Source organism: Loxodonta africana, chromosome 14 (assembly GCF_030014295.1).
Source record: "Loxodonta africana isolate mLoxAfr1 chromosome 14, mLoxAfr1.hap2, whole genome shotgun sequence".
NCBI classification, from domain to species: domain Eukaryota; kingdom Metazoa; phylum Chordata; class Mammalia; order Proboscidea; family Elephantidae; genus Loxodonta; species Loxodonta africana.
The window spans coordinates 85,098,658-85,121,572 of NC_087355.1; positions in this window are offsets into that span (position 1 = coordinate 85,098,658).

Sequence of the window (22,915 nt, forward strand, 5' to 3'; positions counted from 1 at the left end):
TTCTTTCTCCTTTGATCCAGGTGGGTTGAGACCAATTGATGCATCTTCGATGGCAGCTTGTTAGCATTTAAGACCCCAGACACCACATTTCAAAGTGGGATGCAGAATGTTTTCAAAATAGAATTATTTTGCCAATTGACTTAGAAGTCCCCTTAAACCATGGTTCCCAAACCCCTGCCCTTGTTCCGCTGACCTTTGAAGCATTCATTTTATCCTGGAAACTTCTTTGCTTTTGGTCCAGTCCAGTTGAGCTGACCTTCCATGTATTGAGTATTGTCCTTCCCTTCACCTAAAGTAGATCTTATCTACTAACTAATCAGTAAATAACCCTCTCCCACCCTCCCTCCCTTCCCCCCTCATAACCACAAAAGTATGTGTTCTCAGTTTATACTATTTCTCAAGATCTTATAATAGTGGTCTTATACAACATTTGTCCTTTTGCCTTTGACTAATTTCGCTCAGCATAATGCCTTCCAGGTTCCTCCATGTTATGAAATGTTTCAGAGATTCGTCACTGTTCTTTATCGATGCGTAGTATTCCATTGTGTGAATATACCACAATTTATTTATCCATTCATCCGTTGATGGACACCTTGGTTGCTTCCAGCTTTTTGCTATTGTAAACAGAGCTGCAATAAACATGGGTGTGCATATATCTGTTTGTGTGAAGGCTCTTATTTCTCTAGGGTATATTCCGAGGAGTGGGATTTCTGGGTTGTATGGTAGTTCTATTTCTAACTTTTTAAGATAACACCAGATAGATTTCCAAAGTGGTTGTACCATTTTACATTCCCACCAGCAGTGTATAAGAGTTCCAATCTCTCCGCAGCCTCTCCAACATTTACTGTTTTGTGTTTTTTGGATTAATGCCAGCCTTGTTGGAGTGATGAAATCTCATCGTAGTTTTAATTTGCATTTCTCTAATGGCTAATGATCGAGAGCATTTTCTCATGTATCTGTTAGCTGCCTGAATATCTTCTTTAGTGAAGTTCCTGTTCATCTCCTTTGCCCACTTCTTGATTGGGTTGTTTGTCTTTTTGTGATTGAGTTTTGACAGAATCATGTAGATTTTAGAGATCAGGCGCTGGTCGGAGATGTCATAGCTGAAAATTCTTTCCCAGTCTGTAGGTGATCTTTTTACTCTTTTGGTGACGTCTTTACATGAGCATGGGTGTTTGATTTTCAGGAGCTCCCAGTTATCTGGTTTCTCTTTGTCATTTTTGGTAATGTTTTGTATTCTGTTTATGCCTTGTATTAGGGCTCCTAACGTTGTCCCTATTTTTTCTTCCATGATCTTTATCGTTTTAGTCTTTGATCCACTTGGAGTTAGTTTTTGTGCATGGTGTGAGGTATGGGTCCTGTTTCATTCTTTTGCAAATGGTTATCCAGTTATGCCAGCACCATTTGTTAAAAAGACTATCATTTCCCCAATTAACTGACACTGGGCCTTTGTCAAATATCAGCTGCTCATATCTGGATGGATTTATATCTGGGTTCTCAATTCTGTTCCATTGGTCTATGTGCCTGTTGTTGTACCAGTACCAGGCTGTTTTGACTACTGTGGCTGTATAATAGGTTCTGAAATCAGGTAGAGTGAGGCCTCCCACTTTCTTCTTCCTTTTCAGGAATGCTTTACTTATCCGAGGCTTCTTTCCCTTCCATATGAAGTTGGTGATTTGTTTCTCCATCACATTAAAAAATGACATTGGAATTTGGATCGGAAGTGCATTGTATGTATAGATGGCTTTTGGTAGAATAGAGATTTTTACTATGTTAAGTCTTCCTATCCATGAACAAGGTATGTTTTTCCACTTAAGTAGGTCCTTTTTAGTTTCTTGTAGTAGTACTTTGTAGTTTTCTTTGTATAGGTCTTTTATATCTTTGGTAAGATTTATTCCTAAGTATTTTATCTTCTTGGGGGCTACTGTGAATGGTATTGATTTGGTTATTTCCTCTTCGATGTTCTTTTTGTTGATGTAGAGGAATCCAAGTGATTTTTGTATGTTTATCTTATAACCTGAGACTCTTCCAAACTCTTCTATTAGTTTCAGTAGTTTTCTGGAGGATTTCTTAGGGTTTTCTGTGTATACGATCATGTCATCTGCAAATAGAGATAATTTTACTTGTTCCTTGCCAATTTGGATGCCCTTTATTTCTTTGTCTAGCTTACTTGCTCTGGCTAGGACCTCTAGCACAATGTTGAATAAGAGCGGTGATGAAGGGCATCCTTGTCTGGTTCCCGTTCTCAAGGGAAATGCTTTCAGGCTCTCTCCATTTAGAGTGATGTTGGCTGTTGGCTTTGTACAGATGCTCTTTATTATGTTGAGGAATTTTCCTTCAATTCCTATTTTGGTGAGAGTTTTTATCATAAATGGGTGTTGGACTTTGTCCAATGCCTTTTCTGCATCAATTGATAAGATCATGTGGTTTTTGTCTTTTGTTTTATTCATATGGTGGATTACATTAATGGTTTTTCTAATATTAAACCAGCCTTGCATACCTGGTATAAATTCCACTTGGTCGTGGTTGATTATTTTTTTGATATGTTGTTGAATTCTATTGGCTAGAATTTTGTTTAGGATTTTTGCATCTATGTTCATGAGGGATATAGGTCTGTAATTTTCTTTTTTGTGATGTCTTTACCTGGTTTTGGTATCAGAGAAATGGTGGCTTCATAGAATGAGTTAGGTAGTATTCCATCATTTTCTATGCTTTGAAATACCTTTAGTTGTAGTGGTGTTAACTCTTCTCTGAAAGTTTGGTAGAACTCTGCAGTAAAGCCATCCGGGCCAGGGCTTTTTTTTGTTGGGAGTTTTTTGATTACCATTTCAATCTCTTTTTTTGTTATGGGTCTATTTAGTTGTTCTACTTCTGATTGTGTTAGTTGAGGTAGGTAGTGTTTTTCTAGGAATTCATCCATTTCTTCTAGATTTGCAAATTTGTTAGAGTATAATTTTTCGTAACAATCTGATATGATTCTTTTAATTTCAGTTGGGTCTGTTGTGATGTGGTCCATCTCGTTTCTTATTTGGGTTATTTGTTTCCTTTCCTGTATTTCTTTAGTCAGTCTAGCCAATGGTTTATCAATTTTGTTAATTTTTTCGAAGAACCAGCTTTTGGCTTTGTTAATTCTTTCAATTGTTTTTCTGTTCTCTAATTCATTTAGTTCAGCTCTAATTTTTATTATTTGTTTTCTTCTGGTGCCTGATGGATTCTTTTGTTGCTCACTTTCTATTAGTTCAAGTTGTAGGGACAGTTCTCTGATTTTGGCTCTTTCTTCTTTTTGTATGTGTGCATTTATCGATATAAATTGGCCTCTGAGCACTGCTTTTGCTGTGTCCCAGAGGTTTTGATAGGAAGTATTTTCATTCTCGTTGCATTCTATGAATTTCCTTATTCCCTCCTTAATGTCTTCTATAACCCAGTCTTTTTTTCAGGAGGGTATTGTTCAGTTTCCAAGTATTTGATTTCTTTTCCCTAGTTTTTCTGTTATTGATTTCCACTTTTATGGCCTTGTGGTCTGAGAAGATGCTTTGTAATATTTTGATGTTTTGGATTCTGCAAAGGTTTGTTTTATGACCTAATATGTGGTCTATTCTAGAGAATGTTCCATGTGTGCTAGAAAAAAAAGTATACTGTGCAGCAGTTGGGTGGAGAGTTCTGTATAAGTCAACGAGGTCAAGTTGGTTGATTGTTGTAATTAGGTCTTCCGTGTCTCTATTGAGCTTCTTACTGGATGTCCTGTCCTTCTCTGAAAGTGGTGTGTTGAAGTCTCCTACTATAATTGTGGAGGTGTCTATCTCACTTTTCAGTTCTGTTAAAATTTGATTTATGTATCTTGCAGCCCTGTCATTGGGTGCATAAATATTTAATATGGTTATATCTTCCTGGTCAATTGTTCCTTTTATCATTATGTAGCGTCCTTCTTTATCCTTTGTGGTGGATTTAAGCTTAAAGTCTATTTTGTCAGAAATTAATATTGCTACTCTTCTTTTTTGCTTATTGTTTGCTTGATATATTTTTTTCCATCCTTTGAGTTTTAGTTTGTTTGTGTCTCTAAGTCTAAGATGTGTCTCTTGTAGGCAGCATATAGACGGATTGCGTTTCTTTATCCAGTCTGAGACTCTCTGTCTCTTTATTGGTGCATTTAGTCCATTTACATTCAGCGTAATTATAGATAAGTATGTGTTTTTTTTTTTTATGTGTTTAGTGTTGTCATTTTGATGCCTTTTTATGTGTGTTGTTGACAATTTCATTTTTCCACTTACTTTTTTGTGCTGAGTCGTTTTTCTTTGTAAATTGTGTGTTCCGCATTTTCATAGTATTTGACTTTATGTTTGCTGAGTTGTTACATTTTTCTTGGTTTTTATTTTGAGTTATGGAGTTGTTATACCTCTTTGTGGTTACCTTAATACTTACCCCTATTTTTCTAAGTAGAAACCTAACTTGTATTGTCCTATATCGCCTTGTATCCCTCTCCATATGGCAGTTCTATGCCACCTGTATTTAGTCCCTCTTTTTGATTACTGTGATCTTTTACATATTGACTTCAATGATTCCCTGTTTTGAGCATTTTTTTTTTTAACTATTCTTAATTTGTTTTGTGATTTCCCTATTTGAGTTGATATCAGGATGTTCTGTTCTGTGACCTTATGTTCTGCTGGTATCTGATGTTATTGGTTTTCTGACCAAACAATTTCCTTTAGTATTTCTTGTAGCTTTGGTTTGGTTTTTGCAAATTCTCTAAGCTTGTGTTCATCTGTAAATATCTTAGTTTCACCTTCATATTTGAGAGAGAGTTTTGCTGGATATATGATCCTTGGCTGGCAGTTCTTCTCCTTCAGTGCTCTGTATATGTCATCCCATTGCCTTCTTGCCTGCATGGTTTCTGCTGAGTAGTCTGAATTTATTCTTATTGATTCTCCCTTGAAGGAAACCTTTCTTTTATCCCTGGCTGCTTTTAAAATTTTCTGTTTATCTTTGGTTTTGGCAAGTTTGATGATAATATGTCTTGGTGTTTTTCTTTTTGGATCAATCTTAAATGGGGTTTGATGAGCATCTTGGATAGATATCCTTTTGTCTTTCATGATGTCAGGGAAGTTTTCTGTCAGCAGATCTTCAACTATTCTCTCTGTGTTTTTTGTCCTCCCTCCCTGTTCTGGGACTCCAATCACACGCAAGTTATCCTTCTTGATAGAGTCCTACATGATTCTTAGGGTTTCTTCATTTTTTTTAATTCTTTTATCTGATTTTTTTTAATTCTTTTATCTGATTTTTTTTCAGCTATATTGGTGTTAATTCCCTGGTCCTCCAGATTTCGCACTCTGCATTCTAATAGCTCGAGTCTGCTCCTCTGACTTCCTAGTGCGTTGTCTAATTCTGTAATTTTATTGTTAATCTTTTGGATTTCTACATGCTGTCTCTCTATGGGTTCTTGCAACTTATTAATTTTTCCACTATGTTCTTGAATAATCTTTTTGAGTTCTTCAACTGTTTTTATCAGTGTGTTCCTTGCCTTTTTCTGCAGATTGCCTTATTTCATTTCTGAGGTCATTCCTGATGTCTTCAAGCATTCTGTAAATTAGTTTTTTGTATTCTGTATCTGATAATTCCAGGATTGTATCTTCATTTGGGAAAGATTTTGATTCTTTTGTTTGGGGGGTTGTAGAAGTGGTCTGCTTCTTTATGTGGTTTGATATCGACTGCTGTCTCCGAGGCATCACTAAGTTATTGTAGTGATTTATTCTATATTTGCTCACTGAGTCTTACCTTGTTTTGTTTTCTTTCAATATACGTGGATGGGCTACTAGATTGTGCTGTCTTGATTGTTGTAGCCCTTGATTTACTTATGACCTATTACCAGCTGGTTTGGGCTGTTACCAGATATATATGCGTGAGTCCATTCACTATTCTTGAGTAGAATCTGATTTTGGGTCATCAAGTGTGTGATGCACCCTGTCACCTATCTACCTTGAGAAGTAGTGTTGATAGTTGTGTGCACCAGATTCTAGTAGCAGCTGGGGTTCACACTTGGGGGGGGCAGGATGCTGACAGGCTTCCCCCAAGTGTCAGTGAGGTAGGTGTGTCTCTATTCCTAAAGCACCTTGGTGTGTGGGCTCTGCAGCTGTTCCTTAGGCCCCCAAAGCAAGTACCTCTACAGATTGGTAGGTGTCACCCTCCTTAGACCCCTAGGGCAGGAGGCTAGGTGGTCTGGGGGGAGCTTCAGCCCTCAGTTCCCCGTTGTGGGTCAGTGAGGGCTCTGTTGAATACGCAGAGATATCAGACCTGGGAAACTTGTCTTTCCAGTAAATCCACTAAAACAAATGCAGTCAGATCCTATCAGAAATGCCTTTGCATTATAATAGCCACCTTGTTCCCTGTAGGGATGAAAGCCCAATACTGTGGATCACATATGCTTGGCTGGAGCTGGTTCTGTGTTTTTAGCCAAATTAGGGAAGGATTTTTGGTCCCTGGGTTTTTTGTGGTTGCTTCTCTCAGGCCAGGAGAATGGGTTAGGAAAAGACCAAAAAAAAAAAAAATTGGAAAAGAAAAACCACGGAGCAGTTCTTCCTCTGGCTCAGGAAATTCCAATGTTAATGAAGCCTCCTGGGAAGGGGAGGGGAGGGTTCAGAAAAACAGGAGAGAGTAGCACCCTGGAATATAGACAAAGTTACTTATCTTGCTTGGGATGACTGTTTTATCTGAGATCCCCGAGGGGCGCATCGCCTGTGTGAGCTGGCTGGGTAGAGATTGCCTCCGAGGGTCAGGCCCAGGTCCTGTGCTTACGCTGTCTCAGAAGCCACAGTCAGTTCCTCCGCTGCCAGTCCAAAGCCCAGCGTCAAGTTTCCCCGGCTGGGACGCTGCACTCCCAGCTCCAAAAACAGTCGCTGCCTCCCGTTGACTTCTCCTCCCACCAGCCGCATTGCCGCGCTGCCTGTGCGGACCAGCTGGGCCCCCCCCCAGGTCAGTTCAGGCAGCTGGGGCTGCGCCCCATGTTTGCACCTTCACAAGATGTGGTGCTCAGCTGTCCTGCGTCCAGTCCAAAGCCCTGCACCAAGGTTACCTGACTGGGACGCTGGCTCCAGGCTCCAAAAACAGTCGCAGCTTCCCCGTAGTTGTTCGTTCTGAGTCTCTGTCACTCGGGCCAACTCTTTAAATCTGTGTTTGTTGGTCAGGGTTCGTAGATTGTCATGTATGTGATTGATTCATTTGTTTTTCCGAGTCTTTGTTGCAAGAGGGATCCGAGGTAGCATCTACCTAGTCAGCCATCTTGGCCCCCGCCTCCGCATGATAGAATTTTGCAAGACCAATGACTTCTTCATTGCAAATACTTTTTCACCAACCTAAACAGCGACTATGCACATAGACCTGGCCATACAGAATACATAGGGATCTAATCTATTGTATCTATGGGAAGAGACAATGGAAAAACTGAATATCATCAGTCAGAACAAGGCCAGGGGCTGACTGCAGAACAGACCATCAATTGCACATATACAAGTTCAAGGTGAAACTAAAGAAAATTAAAACAAGTCCATGCGAGCCAAAGTACAACCTTGAGAATATCCCATCTGAATTTAGGACCATCTCAAGAATAGATATGATGCATTGAGCACTAGTGACCCAAGACCAGGTGAGTTGTAGAATGACATCAAGTACATCATACATGAAGAAAGCAAGAGGTAATTAAAAAGACAGGAAAGAAAGAAAAGACCAAAATGGTTGTCAGAAAAGACTCTGAAACTTGTTCTTTAATGTCATGTAGCTAAAGCAAAAGGAAGAAATGATGAAGTAAAAGAGCTGAACAGATTCCAAAGGGTGGCTTGAGAAGATAAAGTATTATAATGATATGTGCACAGAGCTGGAGATAGAACACCAAAAGGGGGGAACACACTTGGCGCTTCTCGAACTGAAAGAACTGAACAAAAAAAATCAAGCCTCAAGTTGCGATAGTGAAGGATTCTATGGGGAAAACATTAAAAGGCACAGGAAGCATCAAAAGAAGATGGAAGGAATACACAGAGTCACTATACCAAATACAGTTGGATGACATTCAACCATTTCAGGAGGTAGCATAAGATTAGGGACTGACGGTACTGAAGGAAGAAGTCCAAGCTGCACTGAAGGCACTGGCAAAACACAAGGTTCCAGGAGTTGACACAGTATTAATTGAGATGTTTCAACAAATCTAACACTGGAAGTGCTCACTTGTCTATGCCAAGAAATTTGGAAGACAGCTACCTGGTCAATCAACTGGAAGAGATCCATATTTATGTCTGTTCCCAAGAAAGGTGATCCAGCCGAATGTGGAAATTATCAAACAATATCATTAATGTCACATGCAAGTAAAATTTTATTGAAAATCATTCAAAAGTGGCTGCAGCAGTGTATCAACAGAGAACTGCCAGGAATTCAAGCTGGATTAAGAAGAGGACTTGAAACCAGGGATATCATTGCCAATGTCAGATGGATCCCGGCTGAAAGCAGAGAATAACAGAAAGATGTTTACCTCTGTTTTATTGACAGTGCAAAGGCATTCGACTATGTGGATCATAACAAATGATGAATAACACTGTGAAGAATGGGAATTCCAGAAAACTTAATTGTGCACATGAAGAACTTGTACATAGATCAAGAGGCAGTCGTGCGAACAGAACAAGGGGATACTGCATGGCTTAAGATCAGGAAAGGTGTGTCAGGGTTGTATACTTTCACCATACTTATTCAATCTATATGCTGAGCAAATAATCTGAGAAGCCTGAACTCTGTGAAGAAGAATGGGGCATCAAGATTGGTGAAAGACTCATTAACAAAGTGAGTTATGCGTAATACAGAACCCTGCTTTCTAAAAGTGAAGAGGATTTGAAGCACTTATGGATGAAGATCAAAGACCACAGCCTTCAGTATGGATTACACCTCAACATAAAACAAAAATCCTTACAACTGGACCAATAAGCAACACCATGAGAAATGAAGAAAAAAATTGAAGTTGTCAAGGATTTCATTTTACTTGGATGCACAATCAACACCCATGGAAGCAGTAGTCAAGAAATCAAACAATGAATTGCATTGGGCAAATCTGTTGCAAAAGTCCTCTTTAAAGTGTTCAAAATCAAAGATGTTACTTGGAAGACTAAGGTGCAACTGACCTAAGCCACAGTTGTTCCAGCACCTCATAAGCATGTGAAAGCTGGGGAATGCATAAGGAAGACTGAAGAAGAATTCATCCCTTTGAATTATAGTGTTGATGAAGAATATTCAATATACTGTGGACTGCCAAAAGAACAAACAGACCTGTCTTGGAAGAAGTGCAACCAGAATGCTCCTTTAGAAGCAAGGATGGTGAGACTATGTCTCACATACTTTGGACCTGTTATCAGGGGGGATCAGTCCCTGGAGAAGGACATCATGCCTGGTAAAGTAGAGGTTCAGCGAAAAAGAGGAAGACCCTCAACGAGATGGATTGACATAGTGGCTGCAACAGTGGGCTCAAGCATGGCAATGATTGTGAGGACGGCGCAGGATCAAGGAGTGTTTCATTCTGTTGTACATAGGGTCACTATGAGTCGGAACTCACTCGGTGGCACCTAACAACAACAACTATATATCTATTTATATGTCTGGTAGGTCTGGGGGGTAGGGTCTTATATTCGAAGTTTCTAATGAAAACTTCAGTGACACTGAGGCTGTTGGTTTGTAAATCCTGTTGTTCTTGTTAGTTGTCATTGAGTCACTTTCAACTCCGGGCCACCTCGTGTATAACAGCACAAAATGTTTCTGGTCCCATTCCATCTTCATGACTGTTGATATGTTTGAGTGCTTTGTTGTGGCTATGTGTCAATCTATCTCACTGAGTGTTTCCCTCAGTTTTTGCTGGTCCTCTACTTTATCAAACATGATATCTTTTTGTAGTGATTGGTCTTCCCTAATGATGTATTCAAAGTAAGCAAACTAAAGCCTCGCCAACATTCTGGTTGTTTTTCTCCTAGGGCTGATTTGACTTTTTTGTTTGTTTTTTTTGACACTCCATGGTATAGTCAATATTTTTCATCATCACCACAGTTCAAATGCATCAATTCTTCTTCTGTCTTCCTTTTTCATTGTTCAGCTTTTCCATGCATATGAAGCAATTGAAAAGACCATTACTTGAGTCGGGTGCACCTTAGTTATCAAAGAGAGATCTTGGCTTTTTAAAACTTTAAAAAGTTATTTTGCGTCAGATTTTCCTAGTGGCAAAGTTGATGCAGTCTAGGCCAAATTCATCCTTTCTATTCCATATGATTCAGCTAAGCTTACCAGAGACGACCTGGGCCAGAATTCTGCACTGAGGTTGTAACTCTCACTCTGTTGGGCTAGGTGATATCTCTGCAGAATTCGCTCTTGAATTTGTAGCTTTGATAGATGACTTCTTAATATTTGGGCCTTCAGAAGCCTAGCTACTTCTTTATCGCATTCCATGTCAGAATCGTCATGATGCTATTGTAATGTATGAAACCACGAATATGAAGTGTTTGGAAAATTATGAATTTCTACATAGATATAAATTATTTTAATTTTATTAAATGATTAACACTGCCATACAAATAGTGATAGACAACATTAGGACGCTGTCACAGTCTAAGTATTATTGGGGTCCAGATCTATGGACACAAATGTGCTCCCAGGGTTTTTACTCTATTAGGGACTACAGCATGACAAATCATAAATGAGAGTGATTTTATTCATTCAACCATTTAATAAATATGTATTAACTGCCAGTTATCTGTCATACAGTGTAATAGGTGCTCAGTACATAGGGAAACCCAAAAGGCTTTATACAACATTTGAGAACAAAAAAAATTATAAACAAGAAATGGATATAAATATCCACATTTCTACTTCATATATTATACTCTTGTTTATATTTTGAGGATGTGTTTTCAGGGTTTTTAAGCATTTTTTAAACAAATTGAATTTTTTTTTAAATTTAACATTAACATTTCTCAGATCGCTTTCTATGGGAAGCTTTTAAAGTAAATTTTCATCATCAAATACGAATGGAGCATTATACTAAAAGGAAAATAAATACCAAAACTGATTTGATTTGGGGAAATGTCTGATGTATGTTACTTTTCATTTAAAACTGAGAATAATGCCAAGGTTTTCCACTAAAAAATTTGCAAAATATTCCAAAGGAAGGTATAAGAATAAGATAGATATATAGATAGAAAACAAAACATGTATCCATTCACTGAACTGTATTAAAAAATCATATTACTAGTAACTGACTATACATGCATTTGATGAGAAGTTTGCCTTAGATTTTGATTTTTGTTGTCATTATCATTTCAGAAAAAGATGCAGATAAGTATTTCTAAATGTTTTAACTCTTCAGTTGCAGTGAAACCACAGATCAGGCACTAACATCGTCTCTGATGATCTCTGGGACATTTCTAAAGCAGTCATGCTGGGAACCCGTTGGTGTTAAGTTGAATCTGACTCATAGCGGCCCTATAGGACAGAGTAGAACTGCCTCAGAGGGTTTCCAAGGCTGTCATCTTTATGGAAGCAGATCACCAGGTCTTTGTCCTGTGGAATGGCTGGGGGGCTCGAATCACCAACCTTTTGATTAGCAGCCCAGCGCTTAACCATTGCTCCACGAGGGCTTCTTGTCATGCAGGAAGGTTCCCCTATTTCTCTAAGAAATATAAGAGAAAGTAAGATGGAAATTCACTTTCAAAATCATAACTATATAGTCTATTTAAGTTTCTTAACAGCCTTGTGAATTAAATGTTTCTATTTTATAGGTAAATCTTTTTCTACTTTCAGTCTTTAAAGAAAAAAAAAACAGTTCTAGGGAGGGGAAGAGAAAAATATACTACAACAAGAAAAGGATAAAGACAAGTAACATCTTCTATCATACGGTATTTGGAAAACAGCTGCCTTGCTTTTATGTTAGAGATTGTTGGGATTATAGATATTTTTTCTCTTTTTATTGTTAGGTGCTGTCCAGTCATTTTTGACCTATGTACAACAGAACGAAACACTGTTGGCCATGAGTTGGAGGCAAATGGCAAGTTGTAAAATGGTAAAAAAGTGATACCTGCTGAATTTTTCTAAATTCTGTTGCAGAGTGTTAGAAAGTATTAAGAAGTAAAGATGTGACTTTAAGGACTAAGGTGTGCCTGACCCAAGCCATAGTGTTTTCAATTGTCTCATATGCATGTGAAAGCTGGACAACGAATAAGGAATACCAAAGAATAATTGACACCTTTGAGTAATAGTGTTGGCAAAGAATTTGAATATTCCATAGACTGCCAAAACAATGAATGAATCTGTCTTGGAAAAAGTACAGCCAGAGTGCATCTTAGAAGCAAGGATAATGAGACTCATATACTTTGGAAACATTTTCAGGAGGGACCAGTCCCCAGAGAAGGACATCATGCTTGGCAGAGGATTAGCGAAAAAGAGGAACATCCTCAACGAGATGAACTGCCACAGTGGCTGCAACAATGGGCTCAAATATAGCAATGATCATGAGGATGGCACAGGACCAGGTAGTGTTTCGTTCTGTTTTACACAGGATCACCATGGGTCGGAACCGACTCAACAGCACCTAACAACAAAAACTGTTGCAGAGAAAGAGTTCACTACAGCTATTTTAAGCATAAAGGGATTTATTTCAGGGTATTCAATGGATTACAAAGTCATTCGAAAGGCTATGGAAAAAAAAAAAGACTCTAGATTCAGCCTTCAGAAATAGTTCCTCAAACTACACTTCAGAGCAGGGCTACCAAGAGAGCTGCCACGTCTTCTAGGATCTGGTAATCTGCGAATGGGGACTCTGTCACTGCAGCAGCTTGCTTCAGACCCAGGCTGCCATGGCCACAATCTGGAGGCACTCATTACCGCGGCAGGACTTGAAGCCTACTGCACCTGCTATGGTTTGCCCCAGCACAATGGAATCACCATATCCTACATCTCAGAATCATGAAGCTAGTGATCAAACACTGAAAGGTGCCAGTACTGCCTCAGAAAAACAGAAAACCTCTATGATGGAGCTGGATGAGAGAAAGAGCAGACGCCCAGTCCCATCTCACCCTTGCCTTTCAAATCATCTTTGTGTGCATACGATGGGCAAACCAAAATCAGATATCCAGGATATCGGCATGTGTACTGCACAGGGCCATGAGAGGAAAAGTCTGGAATAGGCATGAAATGCTGATCTATGATATCTAACTTTCCATGATGATGATGATGCTAACAATAACAGTGTTAACTGTTATTATTAAGAGAGTTGGGAAAGGAAGATAATCAAAAACAGCAGTCTATTCCTTCTAGAAATGTGGCCATGAAGACAAAGAAAGAGATAAGAGAGTTCCTTGAAAGAAAGGTAAATTAAGACTTTTTTTTTTTTTTTGTAATTTAATATGGAAACAATTTGAGCAGGGTGAGGGAAAGAGACAGAGGAGAAGAGAGTCGATGGCACATTATCATAAAACTTGGTCAATGGCTTTGGCTATTGCAGACTAAATGACTGTGTAAACTTGAAACATCCAATCTGAATGACACCTGGGAGACAGTGTCTCTTTCTCCATGAGGCATGATGATGTTCTTCATATTCTAAATGTCTATAGCTCTTTGGTGAATAAGCTGCCTTCAATCCAAGCGGTATATGGAGCTACTTCTTTCACCATGTCAAAGAAATGGATATATATATATATATATATATATATATATATATATATATGTATTTTTTTTTTTCCTTCAGAAGGAAGTTATTCTATTGGTACTTTGGGTTTTTGGAGATGGGCCAATAAAACCCATCCAATAATCAGCTATCACTTCCCTTAAGATTTTGTTTTAGAAAATATCATCCCAAAATATCTAGAATAAAAAATAGGTTGTAGAATATTCTATATTTTTGTCCTAGAAAATACCATATTCCAGTGGCCCCAACAAATATCCATATGACTTTAAAAGATTCCTTAAGACATTTTATCATGGACCAATTTAAAAGCCATGTCATACCTAAGCTTTAATATTCTCATAGAAAGAAAAAAAAATCTGTTACATTCTAGTAAACTGGAGAGAATTTTTTCTATCAATTTACAGAAAGTGCTAAAATTATGTAATTGTCACCATTGCTCCACCAGCTATCCTCTATAATTTTTTTTTTCTCTTATTGTACTTTAGATGCAGGTTTACAGAATAAACTAGTTTCTCATCAAACAGTACACACATTGTTCTATGACATTGGTTAACAACCCCTCGCCAGGTCAACACTCTCCCTTCTCAACCCTGGGTTCCCGATTACCACCTTTCCTGTTCCCTCCTGCCTTCCAGTTCCCTGCCCCAGGGTTGTTTTCTTTCTTCATTTTTCTCTTTTAAGGATCATTAATTTACCTTTGAGCATTTTAAATATCTAAAAAGACCACATTCTATTTTTGAAAGGAATGAGACTACATAGTGATCAAATGCCAAAGATCCTGTGATTGAAAGAAAAATCGAAATACAAGTGGCCCATTAAAAGCTTACCTGTAATTCATAAAGTTCCCAAACTGTCATTTCATCAAAGACCTCCCTTCTGGTTAGCCAGGCAATTGGAATCTTCTGACATTCTGAGAGAGATAGAGTGATGCCAAAGAGACTGTGAGGAAATTGAGCTGTAAAAGAATGTCATCTAATTTAGAGTAATCCCAGAGAGGCCCCTCTTAATGAGCCATATCCTGTACCTGTGAGACAGAATGAGAGGGGGAGAACCTGATAGCTTGGTGGAGACGCTCCCTAAGGGTGGGCATCCAGAATGAGGAAACAACAGCCACTGGTCTCAGAATGGAGCCTCTGAGTGGTGCAATTAATGGTTAACAAAGTCAGCTGCTAACCAAAAGGCTGGATGTTCAAGTCCATCGAGAGGTACCTTAAAAGAAAGGACTGGTGACCTACTGACCTACTTCCAAAAAATCATCCATCGAAAACTCTGTGGAGCACAGTTCTGCTCTGACACACATGGGGTCACCACGATTGGATTGACTTGATGGCAACCGGTTTGGTTTTTGCTTTGATCTTAGAGTTTTTTTTTTTTTTTTAGAGTACCTGCCATTGCCTTGGCCAAAAATCCTCTTAAGTATTTCTCAAATATTTCTTTAGATCAAACAGTCTTCATTCCTTTACTAAGCATAAACTCAAGATGGTTTATTTTATTCACTTTTGTATCCCCAACACCTAAGTAGTGCCAGGAATACTGTGAGTAGATCATGCATATGTTTTGAATGAATGACTAGATTGTGCTTTTGCCCAATGGAAACAATCTCTGAACTGTATTCCATCTCTGAGGCTGTTAACTACCCTTGCTCAACAGCCATATTACTACTAAAGAAAGCACTCATAACTGTTCCTCTTACTATACCATGATCATTTCTGTTCTCAATAAATCTGCTGCTCAAACTGGAACCTAACTAAGGTTCATGGTGCTATTCAGACTCTATTAAGGTTATGCTACCAACTGGACAAAATGGCTCAGGGAAAAGAGCTCAAGGGCGTGGTTTACCCACCAAAGCTGATATGCTCCAGAAAACTGCAGCTGAATAGAAAATCAGAGGGATGGGACAAGTACACCAATAAATATAACAGGTACCAGAATTAGGTCTGAGCTACCACCACTGACTGCTCTGACAGAGATCACAATAGAGGGTCCCAGACAGAGCTGGAGGAAAATGTAGAACAAGATTCTAACTCACAGAAAAAGATCAGACTTACTGGCCTGACAGAGACCGTAGAAACCCTGAGAGTATGGCCCCCAAACACCCTTTTAGATCAGTAATGAAGTCACTCCTAAGGTTCACCCTTCAACCAAAGATTAGACAGGTCCATAAAACAAAACAAGACTAAAGGGGTTTGCCAGCCCAGGGGCAAGGACTAGAAGGCAGGAGGGGACAGGAAAGCTGGTAATAGGAAACCCAGGGTCGAGAAGGCAGAGTGTCAATATGTCATGGGATTGTTAACCAATGTCATAAAACTATATGTGTAAAAAAACTGTTTAATGAGAAACTAGTTTGTTCTGTAAACTTTCATTTAAAGTACAATAAGAAAAACAAAGAATTGGGTCTGATATGGTGATGGGCACATGGATTTGTTGGAAAAAAAATAAGTAAAAAAAATAAAAAGGCTACTAAATGACTTCGAGAGTTGTATACAGCAAGATGTATATAAATTTTTGTATGAGAGACTGACTTGATTTGCAAACTTTCACTTAAAGCACAATAAAAATTAAAAAAAAAATGCACAGTGGCCGTAACAACGGACTTGAACATATTAACTATAGTGAAGATGGCACAGGACTGGGCAGCATTTTGTTTTCTTGTACATGGGGGTCACTATGAGAGCCAATTCAACCGCAACTAACAACAAAAAAAGAATAGCAACACTATCTAATAACTTGTTATCTATGTTGGCTTGTATGAAAATTCAAAGCCTTTTTTAACAGTGTAGACTTACATTGCAGACTAGAAGTAGTGCTTACGGTTTTTCTCTTTGCCCCAACCTCTCTGGGCTTCAAACTGGTCCTTGATTCTAACACTTGAGGTTACAGAGAGTAAAAAGAGATCAAGAGGGAGTAAGGGATCAATGACAACCTTCATTCACCCCAACAGACACTATCTGCAGTATGGTGCCCCACCCCAGAACATCATCAATGATCATTGTTACTGACTCCTATCCTACTGCCTCCCTTAAAGTGGAGTGAAGAAAGAGAACTTTAGCTCCATCTAGAGGCTGGAGTGAAGAACCTACATAAAAGATTATGCAGAAATCAAGGACTCAACATCAGCTAGGATTGACAAGCTAGAATTTGATCCTAGGCATCCTTTCACAACACTACAATTTCCTCTTTAAAAATCTATAGAATTTAATGAAATTAACATCTAGCAAAGTATTTAGAACATTGTTTGGCACATACTAAGCACACAACAAAAATTGTTAGGTGACATCTTTTTGCTTTGGACTTGCAGTGACCTAGGTACAACAGAATGAAACACTGCCTGGTCCTGTGCCATCCCCATGATCTTTGTTATGCTTCAGCCCATTGTTGCAGCCCCTGTGTCAATCCATCTCATTGAAAGCATTCCTTTTTTAATGCTGACCCTCTACTTTACCAAGCATGATGTCCGTCTCCAGGGACTGATCCCTCCTGATAATATGTTGAAAGTATGTTGGACAAAGAAATCTCGCCATCCTCACTTCTAAGGCATATTCTGGCTGTACTTCTTCCAAGACAGACTTGTTCATTCTTTTGGCAGTCCATGGTATATTCAATATTCTTCATCAACACCATAATTCAAAGGCATCAATTTTTCTTTGGTCTCCCTTATTCATTGTCCAGTTTTCACATACATATAAGATAATTGAAAACATCACGGCTTAGGCCAGGCACACCTTAGTTCTTAAAGTGATATCTTTGCTTTTGAACACTTTAAAGAGGTCTTTTGCAGCAGCTTTGCCCAATGCAATGTGTCATTTGATTTCATGACTGCTGTTTTCATGGGTATTAATTGTGGATCCAAGTAAAATGAAATCCTTGACAACTTCAATTTTTTCTTCATTTATCATGATGTTGCTTATTGGTCCAGTTGTGAGGATTTTTGTTTTCTTTATGTTGTGGTATAATCCATACTCAAGGCTGTGGTCTTTGATCTTCATTTGTAAGTGCTTCAAGTCCTCTTCACTTTCAGCAAGCAAGGTTGTACCAACTACATAACACAGGTTGTTTGTTAATGAGTCTTTCTCCAACCCTGATGCCTCTTTCTTCTTCACATAGTCCAGCTTCTGGCATTATTTGCTCAGCATACAGATTGAATAAGTATGGTGAAAGATTACTACCCTGACACACACCTTTTCTTACATTAAACCATGCAGTATCCCCTTGTTCTGTTCGAACGACTTACTTCTAGATCTGTGTATAGGTTCCTCATGAGCACAATTAAGGGTTCTGGAGTTTCCATTTTTCACAATGTTATCCATAATTTCTTATGATCCATGCAGTCGAATACATTTGCATAGTCAATAAAATACAGGTAAACATCTTTCTGTTATTCTCTGCTTTCAGCCAGGATCCATCTGATATTGGCAATGATACCCATAGTTCCAAGTCCTCTTCTGAATCCAGCTTGAATTTCTGGCAGTTCCCTGTTGATATACTGCTGCAAATGCTTTTGAATGATCTTCAGCAAAATTTTAGTTGGGTGTGATATTAATGATATTGTTCAATAATCTCCACATTTGGTTGGATCACCTTTCTTTGGAATGGGTACAAATATGGATCTCATCCAGTTGGCTGGCCAGGTAGCTGTCTTCCAAATTTATTGGAATAGACGAGTGAGCACTTCCAGCACGGAATCCATTTGTTGAAACATCTCACTTGGTACTCCGTCAATTCCTGGAGACTTGATTTTTGTCAGTGTCTTCAGTGTGGCTTGGAGTTCTTCCTTCAGTACCATTGGTTCTTGATTATATGCTACTTCCTGAAATGGTTGAACATTGACCAATTCTTTTTGGTACAGTGACTCTGTGTGTTCCTTCCATCTTCTCCTGATGCTTCTGCATTTTTCAGTGTTTTGCTCATAGAATCCATCAGTATCGCAACTCAAGTCTTGAATTTTTTCTTCAGTTCTTTCAGCTTGAGAATTGCTGAGTGTGTTCTTCCCTTTTGGTTTTCTAACTCCAGGTCTTTGCACATTTCATTATAATACTTCACTTTGTGTTCTCCAGTCCCCTTTGAAATCTTCTGTTCAGTCGTTTTGCTTCATCATTTCTTCTGTTTGCTTTAGCCACTCGATGCTTAACAGCAAGTTTCAGAGTCTTTTCTGACATCCATTTTGGACATTTCTTTCTTTCCTGTCTTTTTAATTACCTCCTGATTTCTTCATCTATAATGTCCTTGATGTCATTTTACAACTCATCTGGTCTTCAGTCATTACTGTTCAAAATACCAAATCTATTCTTGAAATGGTCTCTAAATTCAAATGGGATATTCTCAAGGTCATATTTTGGCTTGCATGGATTGTTCTAATTTTCTTCAACTTCAACTTGAATTTGCATATTAGCAATTGATGGTGTCTTCCACAGTTGGCCCATGGCCTTGTTCTGACTGATGATATTGAGCTTTTCCATTTTCTCTTTCCACAGATGTAGTTAACTTGATTCATGCATATTCCATCTGGTGAGGTACACATGTACAGTTGTCATCTATGTTGTTGAAAAAAGTTATTTGCAATGAAGAAGTCATTGTTCTTGCAAAAACCTATCACAAGGTCTCCAGCATCGTTTTCATCACCAAGGCCATATTTTCCAACTACTGATCCATCCTCTTCGTTTTCAACTTTTGCATTCCAATCACCAGTAATTATTAATGCAACAAATATTAAATGACATTATTACTGTTGTTGTTACCCTAAAATTAGCCACTCAGTGCCTAGAACCAAAATTAGGCTGCCGGTTGGTATTCTACTGCTGTCCAGGTACCCAGATTTTAGAAAATGCCAAGCCACAGGAAGATAATCAAATCTGAATTTTAAAGATGCTGTCATCAAAATTATCATCAAGCTCATCAAGGTCAAGTATTCAGAGAGAATGCTGTTTGGAAGCAGATTCTGTGCTTTCTTAAGAGACATATAAGCAAGTGTTAATCATTATGTAATCACCTTGAATTTGTATTGTAAACACTCATAACTATCAATTTTAAAGAGCTTCCTTCTAAAGCTTTGAATGATATTTATATCATTTCCTCATTGCTATGCATTTTAATAAAAGTGGAAAAACACCCTTGGAATTCTTGGAATTGAACAACATGCTGCTTCTGTTGCTATTTCAGGGTTGTGTTTGAAATGGGCATATTTTTATTACTAATCATAAGAGGAGAGTTTCAATGACCTTAAGCGCTTATTTTAATATCCAGATTTTCTTTTTTTAGGCTAGTCAGAAATAAAATCCACCAAGATAAACTTCAATTCCTTTGGAGATCAAACTTGACATTCTTTGTAGTTTTTATACTAAAATTTGAGGTCAAGGTTAAGGTTCAACATATCTATCAAAGGAAATGTGCCCAGTATTTATGGGGGGGAGGCTAACTGATGAATAATAGATGAAAATAATCAGTACAATGTTCATTTTTACTCATATTTTATCCAATTCTTCTTGCCGTAATTTCTAATTCAATTAATGTCATTTATGTTCTCCCTGTCACTCAACTCAGAAACCGGAGACACACCAAACTTCTCTTGTTTCATCCTAACCCAGTGGTTCCCACCTAGACTGGAATTTGTATTGAATTTATATCCTTGCTGTATCCCTTTGATCAGTGACTCAATCCAGGTGTTCTTTGCATCTCTCAATAGATTCCTAACTCATGGCCCCATTTTGGTCCCTCGCTTTTCCCATATTGCCTCTGTGTTGCTCATCCTGAAACAGGAATCTGATCCTGCCACCATGATTGTACCAGAGAGTCCAGGACACATAGCAGAATACACACAAGCTTCCAAGTGAAATTATGCTTGAATCTCAAGTCTGCCATTTTATACCTACATAAACTTGGTCAAGCTACATAACTTTCTGAAGAGCCAGCCTTTTCTACATCTACAAGAATGGGGACAACCCTGAGCTTCCATCTTATCTAGAGTTTTTTAGTTTAAGCTATGAAATCACTTGTAACACCAAACAAATACAGTAAAACTTGTACAAAACTGAACTCACTGACGTCTTGTTTTTCTGGGTCCCTCAAGTTTTCCTCCTTTGACAGGGTGCAGTCTTACCACTTTTCTATCACTCTTTATCAGTGAAAAAATATTTGAATTTTACTTCTCTGACAGGTTTCCACCTTATACAGGTTCTAGTTTTGGCAGGTTTTACCATAAGTGTGTGACAAAAAAAATCACTCAGAGACAGGGTTTTCAGAAAAGCAGGTTGTGATTTCATATTATCTGAATCTTTTAAAAAGAGCTAAGATTCTAGGAAGGAATCTACTAAAAAGTAGCCATTCAGTAAATGTCAAAAAATGAATGAATGAATTATAATGATAGTTGTATGTTTCTCTTGTTTTATCCTCTTCTTGATTTCTCTTCTTTTCTGCCATGAAAAATCTTATAGTTTAAAGCCTTACACTATGAACACGTCTGACCCCATGAGCAAGTGAGAGCTCACTCTCTTTTTTTTAATATCCATAGCATTTTCTTCCTATCGCATTACAATCATTAAGTTATTTTACACTCATCTATATACGTTTCTGGAAACCCCGGTGGTGTAGTGGTTAAGTGCTACAGCTGCTAATCAAGAAGTCAGTCAAACTTGAATCTGCCAGGTGCTCCTTGGAAACTCTATCGGGCCGTTCTACTCTGTCCTATAGGGCCGCTATGAGTCAGAATCGACTCGACGGCAGTGGAGTTTGGTTTTTTGGTTTATATATGTTTCTTTTCTCCCGCCATGCTATGAATCCTATAAATAAGTGAATAATGTATTTTTTTCTATCCATTTCTACCATTGAACATAGTTGCCGTCTTATGCGAAGTACTCAATAAATACTTGAATACAATTTGCCTTAAAAAAAAAATGAACTGTATCTTCTTAGATACAGGAAGACAGTTTTCATGTGTTTCTTAGTTAGAGTTTCCCAGAAACTGACTCAGGGACAAAAAGTTGAGAGCTAGTAGTTTGGGAACCAGGTGGGATCAAATGAGAGCAGGGAAGTAAGGTAGAAAGAGAAGAACTCCACTGGGGATCTCTGAGATACCATGTAAAACATTCCTCAGAATCATCTCTAGAGAGGTGAAGAAGCTAGGGTACTATCTACCAACTCTCATTCATAATTCGTCAATTCCCTGAGGTCACCCTGCAGCCAGAGAAAGTCTTCAGGCAAAGCTGCACCACCCATGGTGCACACAAGAGTGATAAGAGCCCAGAGCATGGACAGTGCATCTGCCATGGTACAGGCTTGATGGGTGGAAACAGGCCAGGGAAAAATAATTCTTACTTTTATAAGGTTGTTGGGGATATTATGTATAAGGGAACATATATTATTTAGAACAAAGGAACTGGTGCATAGCAGAAACTCAATCACACTTTACTTGAACATAGATTTTTGGATGAGAAATGTTTCCAAGGCCTCTGAAGGTCACTGTCACTGTCCTTGTTGTCTTCTCACTTCTACTTTATTTAACCCTATTGTTCAGGTCCCTGGTGTCAGCCACTGGAGCCCCATTGGAACTCCCTGTCCAAGCCTATAATCCCTAGGGAACATCCTGTTGTTCCAATGCTGTATTCATCACACTTCATCACCAGTTCTTTTCTTAGAAACTTGCTTTCCACTAGTTATGGAAAGAGAAAGTTGATCCATTTGGTCAACCCACAATGAGTTATTAAAAAGGAAATAACAGTTAAGAATTTCTCTCAGACTAAATGTTTTCTGTTTATAAAAAACATTTTGATATCTGAGGTAAAAAACAAAAAACGAACCCATTGCTGTCAAGTCAATTCCAACTCATGATGACCCCATGTGTTATAGAGTAGAACTACTCCATAGAGTTTTCTTGGCAGCCATCTTTACAGAAGCAGATTTCTAGGCCTTTCTTCTACGGTACCATTTGGAAGTTCAAGCTACCAACTTTTAGGTTAGTCATGGAGCATAAACTTTTTGCAGGGACCCCCTTCGAGATCAGGCAATTTTAATACAATATATTCCATGTAATGACATGCAGCACTGTACAAGTCATTTAATCTCTCCAAACTCCAGTATGCAAAATAATAATTCTTACTTTTATGTGGCTGTTGAGGGTATTAAATATAAGCGAATATGTATCAATCATAGCAAAGGATCTGGGACATAATAGGCCCTCAATTGCATTTTGCTTGAATACAGATTCTTGGATGAGAAGTATTTCCAAGGCAATTG